This window comes from Anoplophora glabripennis, unplaced genomic scaffold, assembly GCF_000390285.2.
Source record: "Anoplophora glabripennis isolate ALB-LARVAE unplaced genomic scaffold, Agla_2.0 scaffold540, whole genome shotgun sequence".
Classification (NCBI taxonomy): Eukaryota; Metazoa; Arthropoda; class Insecta; order Coleoptera; family Cerambycidae; genus Anoplophora; species Anoplophora glabripennis.
The window spans coordinates 73,585-81,128 of NW_019416716.1; positions in this window are offsets into that span (position 1 = coordinate 73,585).

The window sequence follows — 7,544 nt, forward strand, 5'->3', positions numbered from 1 at the left end:
GTGTGTGTATAGTATTTATTTCTGTTTTTTACAATTGTGTTTTTTTTTACAAAAGTGATAACAAATGACCATAAACCAATGTAACGCAAGAAATACTAAATTTATACCATTGGCGTACTTAACTCGAATGACTGACATTTTTACCGTTACTAATTAATTGTTTGTACATAAGTTTCAACTTTAAAATCAAAATTCTTAATAAGTATTGGGCATAATTATAAAATTTAAATCTGTTGTAAAGAGAATTGTAAGAGCTATCAAAAGAAATAATACTTAACCCCCCATGCCATTTAAATATCTTGGGGTGATGCTTACCCTTGCTTGGGGGTGAAAGTGGCGGAGTCAAAAATACCAGCAAAGAATGTCCCCCTTTAATCTAAAATCGACGGGTCTGAGCGTTTTTCTACAATCTTGACGCAGTTCCTGAAAATGGCTGTTTCGTTTTTATTTGGCGATCCTGTATCTAAAAAGTCATGGTTATCCATATAAAATCCTAGTAGATACCGGCGTGAAATTTAACGTAATGATTAAAGATTTTTATAATTTATACAAAATTTCCCTTTAATTTATAACCTTACAAGCACAACTCCATTGGGAATACTGGAAGATTCCATTCCACTCCTTTTTAACCCACTACACAAAAGCAGAATCAAGCGCACGCATTGTAGTCAAGGCAATAAAGCACTAAAAAGGCCAAAAGTTCGGAATTTTTTCCATAAAGACGGATGGGAATGCAGCTTCTTGCATTCTCTTCCAAAAATTTTTTGTAAAAAATGTAGCTACTTTGTGTTTCTGACAAACCGGAAATTGCATTACTGCAGCCAAAAATGCATTCAAAAAATGCATTTTTTGAGACGCCTTTTGGAAGATTTCAAAACTTGGTAAATAAGAGTCAGAACTGGCCCAAATCGGGTACTCGGGGGTTTTCGAGGTCGCTGATCACGATTATGATGTTCAAATTGACCCCCCGAACACCTGGAGCTTAGGAACGCCGATGAACGTCATCTCCGTGGGATTCTCCCACAAATCACGCGGGGAAGGAGAGAAACTCGGCGCCCGGGGTTTTTTTGGGTCGCTGAATTCAAATATGCCATCGTCGAACACCCCCCGGACACCTGGTGCGCCCGAACCTGGACGTGGACGTCATCCCCGAGAATTTTCCTAACAAGATCGCCAAAAATAACTCAAAAATCATCGTAGGGGCGTTTTTTGGGGCGCTTAATCCGAATTCCACGTCGACAACGACCCCTCGAACACCTGGTGCACCGTAACCTGGGCCTGAACGTCGTCTCCGAGGGTTTTCCAGACACGATCGCAAACACTAACCAAAAATCAACAACTCCACACAGCTGTTGCAGTATTGATGTCAGCCTCTAAGACATCAGGTTTGGTTGACATTCATGGGAATAATATCGATGTCAAGATAAAAGTTCGGGTGCACCAGGTGTTGGAAAGGTACTTTTCGACGTGAAACCTGGATTCAGCGCCCCGAAAAACCGTTCATAACGATTTTGGGTTCGTCTTCTTCGATTGTGCCTCACACAATCGAAACCCCTCGGAGACGACGTTCAGGCCCAGGTTACGGTGCACTAGGTGTTCAGGGGATCGTTTTCGACGTGAAATTTGGATTAAACGCCCCAAAAAACGCCCCTACGATGATTTTTGAGTTGTTTTTGGCGATCTTGTTAGGAAAATTCTCGGGGATGACGTCCACGTCCAGGTTCGGCCGCACCAGGTGTCCGGGGGGTGTTCGACGATGGCATATTTGAATTCAGCGACCCAAAAAACCCCCGGGCGCCGAGTTTCTCTCCTTCCCCGCGTGAATTTTGGAAGAGTCCCACGGAGATGACGTTCATCGGCGTTCCTGAGCTCCAGGTCGGATGTGGGTCCATTTGAACATCATAATCGTGATCAGCGACTTCGAAAACCCCCGTGTACCCGAATTGGGCCAGTTCTGACTCTTATTATCTTCCAAAAGGCGTCTCAAAAAATGCATTTTTTTAATGCATTTTTGGCTGCAGCAATGCAATTTCCGGTTTGTCAGAAACACAAAGTAGCCACATTTTTTACAAAAAATTTTTGGAAGGGAATGCAAAAAACCGCATTCCGATCCGTCTTTATGGAAAAAATTCCGAACTTTTGTGCTTCATTGGCTCGCCTATTGTCTACCTTGTATCCCCAGCAGTAATCTCTTATAATCATACGGGTACATATGATAACTAAAGCAGCCCTGTAAATATTACTCATTGCGACAATAGACCCAACTATTTCGACATAAACAAATAAATTATCACATCTGATTATATTGATAAAGTATGAGCGTTTTAGTTGGAATATTGAAACAAAATAGGATAAAATTATAGGTAAATTAAATAAATGGCGTAGAGAACCTGACACTTTCAAAACTGATGAAAATGTTTATATCAAAAACTCAAATCGGATCAAATTGATATCCTGATACAATAAAACACTAATATGTAAAGACTTTAGTCCCATATAGTAAAAATATTTAAACGAACTGGGCGTCAAGGCGACAAATATTAAAGTTTATAAAGTCTACATACCTACAAAACAATGTTAAACAAAGGAAAAAAGTCAACAAACTTCCTTCCGTTCCAGGAAATGTTTTGATGTAAACAATGGTTTAATATTTATTTAATTACCACTATGTCAATATTGCGTATTTTTTATGACGCCATTTATATGCCAATAACAACTTTCGGTGATTTGATACGTTTTTCAATGAATGCATTACAAAAATATTTTTATATACCCAGAATATATCAGACGTATACATATTAAAGTTAGGAGAATTCCCTAGTAAAAAGTATATTATAATAAATTTATTGGAAAATGTATCAGATTATTAGAAATATGCCATTACTGGTATACAGGTATAAATGGCTTCATACAAAATGCACAATATTGGCAGTATGGTATGTACAGGGTGGTTGATTTTCGATAGTTTTATAGGGTACAGCCAAAACGGTGATAGATACAAAAAATCTGATATCGATGTCCCGTCCTCTTTTTTTTGAGTTTACTTCGCTGGTCCCAAAAGATCTTGGCTAACTTGATTAGTTTTAGATATACAGGGTTTTTTTGAAAAATGGCCCATTTACATTAACCTCTCTATCTCCGTTGTCATTCAATTTAGAAGAAAAAAGTGTGCACATTATTTGTTCTATTTTTTATTAGGAAGCCATTGGCGTACTCAGATTTTTTACAAATCGCACAGTTTCTCCGATATTGCATAAACATAGGTTTTTTTAAATAGAACACCCTGTATTTGGCCATCCCGTTGAGTAGCATTTTTTTTTACCTTTTCAGCCATATATAATAATAGATACTTTTTATTTGCCTAAATGAAGAAAAATGCAAAAATGTAGATATAGATATTTTTTCAGTTGGCCATGTTATTTATTTATTCGTCTTTTGTTGTTTAATATTGACAGTTAGTTTATTTTTGACTGATTGAAAGCTTGTTAAACGTCTATTACTTGGTTTTAATTTTGAAAAGTATAAAAATGGTGTACGAAAATCTTCACAAAGTTCAAATGTTAGAGTGTTACATTGAAAGTGAAAAAAATAGTGACACAGCTTTAAACTTATATTTGGAGAGATACCCAGAGCGTCATCAGCCAGAAAAGAGAATTTTTAGCCGACTCTATGATAACTTGTGTGAGTTTGGTTCTTTTCAAAAACCGAGAGCTAAATCTTATAATATACAGAATAGAGAAAATGATGAAATCAATACTTTAGCTTTTGTTGTCGCAAATCCCAATGTATCCAGCAGAGAAATTCAAAGAACGATAGGAATTGGTAAATTCAAAGCATTGAGAATTTTAAAAAAACACAAGTTTCGACCATATACTATAAGAAAAGTCCACCATTTGCATCCAGGAGATGAAGAGAGACGCGTCATTTTCTGCCAATGGTTTTTGCAGCAAACTCATGTATACCCCAATTTTTTTCAAAATGTTATTTGGACCGACGAGGCTTTTATAAGCAGCGAAGGTATATTCAACCGGCATAATGCGCGTTATTGGTCAGATGTGAATCCTCACCAAACTGTGGCCAGAATTCAACAAGGGCGGTTTGGTTTTCATGTATGGGTAGCTCTCTTCCACAATAGAGTGTTAGCTTACGAAATGTACGATGAAAACCTTAACGCTCAGAGATATGTGAGAATTTTACAAGAAAATATTATTGAACTGCTGGACGATATGTCACTAGCTCAACGATATAATATGTTCTTTCAGCATGATGGTGCGCCTCCACATAATTCCCACATAGTTAGAGAATTATTAAATCATAATTTCGGGGACAATTGGATCGGTACGTACGGACCAAACAGGTGGCCGCCTAGGTCACCAGACCTAACCCCTATAGACTTTTATTTTTGGGGGGATGTTAAAGACAAAATTTATAAGTATAGAGCTAATAATGTCGAGGAGCTAAGGGAACATTTTGAAAACTATATTCAGCGGGTGTCAAATATTCACATTTACAATGCGACCCGCTCCATTGCCAAACGTTGTCAGTTATGTATCAACGAAAATGGCCGACAATTCGAGCACTTGCTGTGACTTTGTTATGTCATTTTTGTTTTATTGTTGTTTCTCTCATTTTATAGTTGTTATTTTTGTTTAGTTTATGTTTAGATAATAGTTATAAGTGTACCTATAATTAAACCTATTAAGTAAAGATAAATGGATAATCTAATTTATTTTTTTTTTAATCTTTTAGTCTAAGTTAGGTGCTTAACATAAAAATAATAATAGAAAACGAAGAGACCAATACTAAATATAACAATAAATAACATGGCCAACTGAAAAAATATCTATATCTATACATTTTTGCATTTTTCTTCATTTAGGCAAATAAAAAGTATCTATTATTATATATAGCTGAAAAGGTAAAAAAAAATGCTATTCAACGGGATGGCCAAATACAGGGTGTTCTATTTAAAAAAACCTATGTTTATGCAATATCGGAGAAACTGTGCGATTTGTAAAAAATCTGAGTACGCCAATGGCTTCCTAATAAAAAATGGAACAAATAATGTGCACACTTTTTTCTTGTAAATTGAATGACAACGGAGATAGAGAGGTTAATGTAAATGGGCCATTTTTCAAAAAAACCCTGTATATCTAAAACTAATCAAGTTAGCCAAGATCTTTTGGGACCAGCGAAGTAAACTCAAAAAAAGAGGACGGGACATCGATATCAGATTTTTTGTATCTATCACCGTTTTGGCTGTACCCTATAAAACTATCGAAAATCAACCACCCTGTACATTATACCATCTCGGAAACTGAAAAGTAAATGCAATTAGCTGTAGCTAGCCACAAACGGGTAAACCATTAATGTATCTACATATCTATTTATGTACAAATGATGGCAAGTTAAAGAATGGCCAGCTGTTAGCCGGTGGGACAATTCATTCGTGGTCGATTTATGGCTTACCATAAGAGTACCAATTACACAGGACCACAAAAAAAATAAGTGGAGGGTTCCTTGATCTCGACCAAGTGATTTATATGTTTTTTGGGTCGCTGAAACCGAATACAAAACTTGTTTTGACCCATCACATCAGCGTTTTTTTCTACCCTCAAAAAACAGCTTGAAACTATGAAACCCAACAATATCAACCCTTAAACCATATAACCCTATACTTTCATAACTCAATAACCTTGAGATCAATAACCTATAACTCTGAAACTCATAACCTGAATATCTATAACCTCAAAACTCATAAATCTCAAATCCCAATAAACTGCAAACACAAAATGAGCAAAAATAAAAACTTAGAAGCTAAACTCAGTCTCGGAGAGTTTTAGCTTCATAATTCTACACCTCCATCACTTCATAACCTCATAATCCATAAACTCCATAACCCTGAAGTGTAACATCAGAAAATTGCATGTCACAATATAATATAGGGTTATGAGGTTTTGGATTACTGGGGTTATAGGCTGTTGGCATTATAGGGTTATGGGACTTCAGAGTTATGGGGTTTATGGTTATGAAGTGATGGATGAATTACATATAAAGTTAAAACTCTCTGATATTGAGGTTTCAGTTTTGCGTGTAAGTTTTTTGTTGTTTTAGCTCATTTTGTGTTTGCAGTTTATTGGGATTTGAGATTTATGAGTTTTGAGGTTATAGATTTTCAGGTTATGGATTTTAGAGTTATAGGTTATTGATCTCAAGGTTATTGAGTTATGAAAGTTTAGGGTTATATGGTTTAAGGGTTGATATTGTTGGGTTTCATAATTTCAAGCTGTTTTTTGAGGGTAGAAAAAAAAACGCTGACGTGATGAGACAAAACAGGTTTCGGATTCGGTTTCAGCAACCCAAAAAACATGTAATCTACTTGGTCTAGTTCAAGGAACCCTCCACTCATTTTTCTTTGTGACCCTGCGTTATGAATTGCCTTGCCTTCATATATGACCATTTATGTACCAATGATCAGTCTTTGGTAGCGTTTTGTGGGTATATATTTGTTTAAAAATCAATTACGAATAGGGAAAAACGTATTAAAATTTCAGAAGTCTTGTAGGTATATTTTTATTTTATGTATAAAAATGACGGGTAATGATATAAAATTAATTAATACTGTTTCTTCCTTTTTTTTATATATATAAGGTATAAGTCTTTTCTATACGCATGCTTCATACATTATACAGTCATTATTATGTTGTTGGCATATAATTTTAAGAACTACACTGGGTGTATCATTAAAACTACAGGCAGCGTATATTCCTGGAGTAAAATAGTATGAATTTATATTTATATTTCATCAATCAAGTTGGTATTCTTTTTATGGCGGGAAATTCAAATATAGTATTAATTTTGGGCTTACTGATTTCAGTCTTCATAGATTGATAATTTGGACTGTTGGTCAAAGAATAATGGAAACTTATTTAATTTATAGCGAAACTGGTTTATTACTGGTAAGTTGTTGGCAAAAAGAACATATTAATTATTCAGACACAGAAATACTTTTATGATTATTTTGGTGTATGTTAAACATAAACTTGTTAAGAAATATATGAAGTATGATATAAATTAAAGTAAATTATTAATTGAGAATAAAAGACATTTTAAGTTTTATTAATTAAAAAACTTGATACTAGAAATAGTACATATTCCCAATAGCATAAATTCATCCATTAGATATACAGAATAAGAGGATTCGCCAAATTGTTGCTTACAGTTTTAAGAGAAGGAAAAAGGCTACAGCCAGGGAGAAACTAAATCAAAGCCACGAGATTTAGGAAAGCGTGCCTCTTAGTTTATAAACCCAATATCTCATGTCTGGTACCATGGATATTCTATATATCCATAATTTATCCGTTTGTCCTCCAGATGGACTTCAGTAGATATCTTATGGCGTTAAGTGAGAAATCGTATCACTCAACGCTTATGGACAAATGTCATTATTTTTCACATTGATACAATGCCAAATTGATTCATACATCCACATTATGAGTATCCGTCGTGATAATATGAGTCATTCATTTGAAATCCAATCCAAA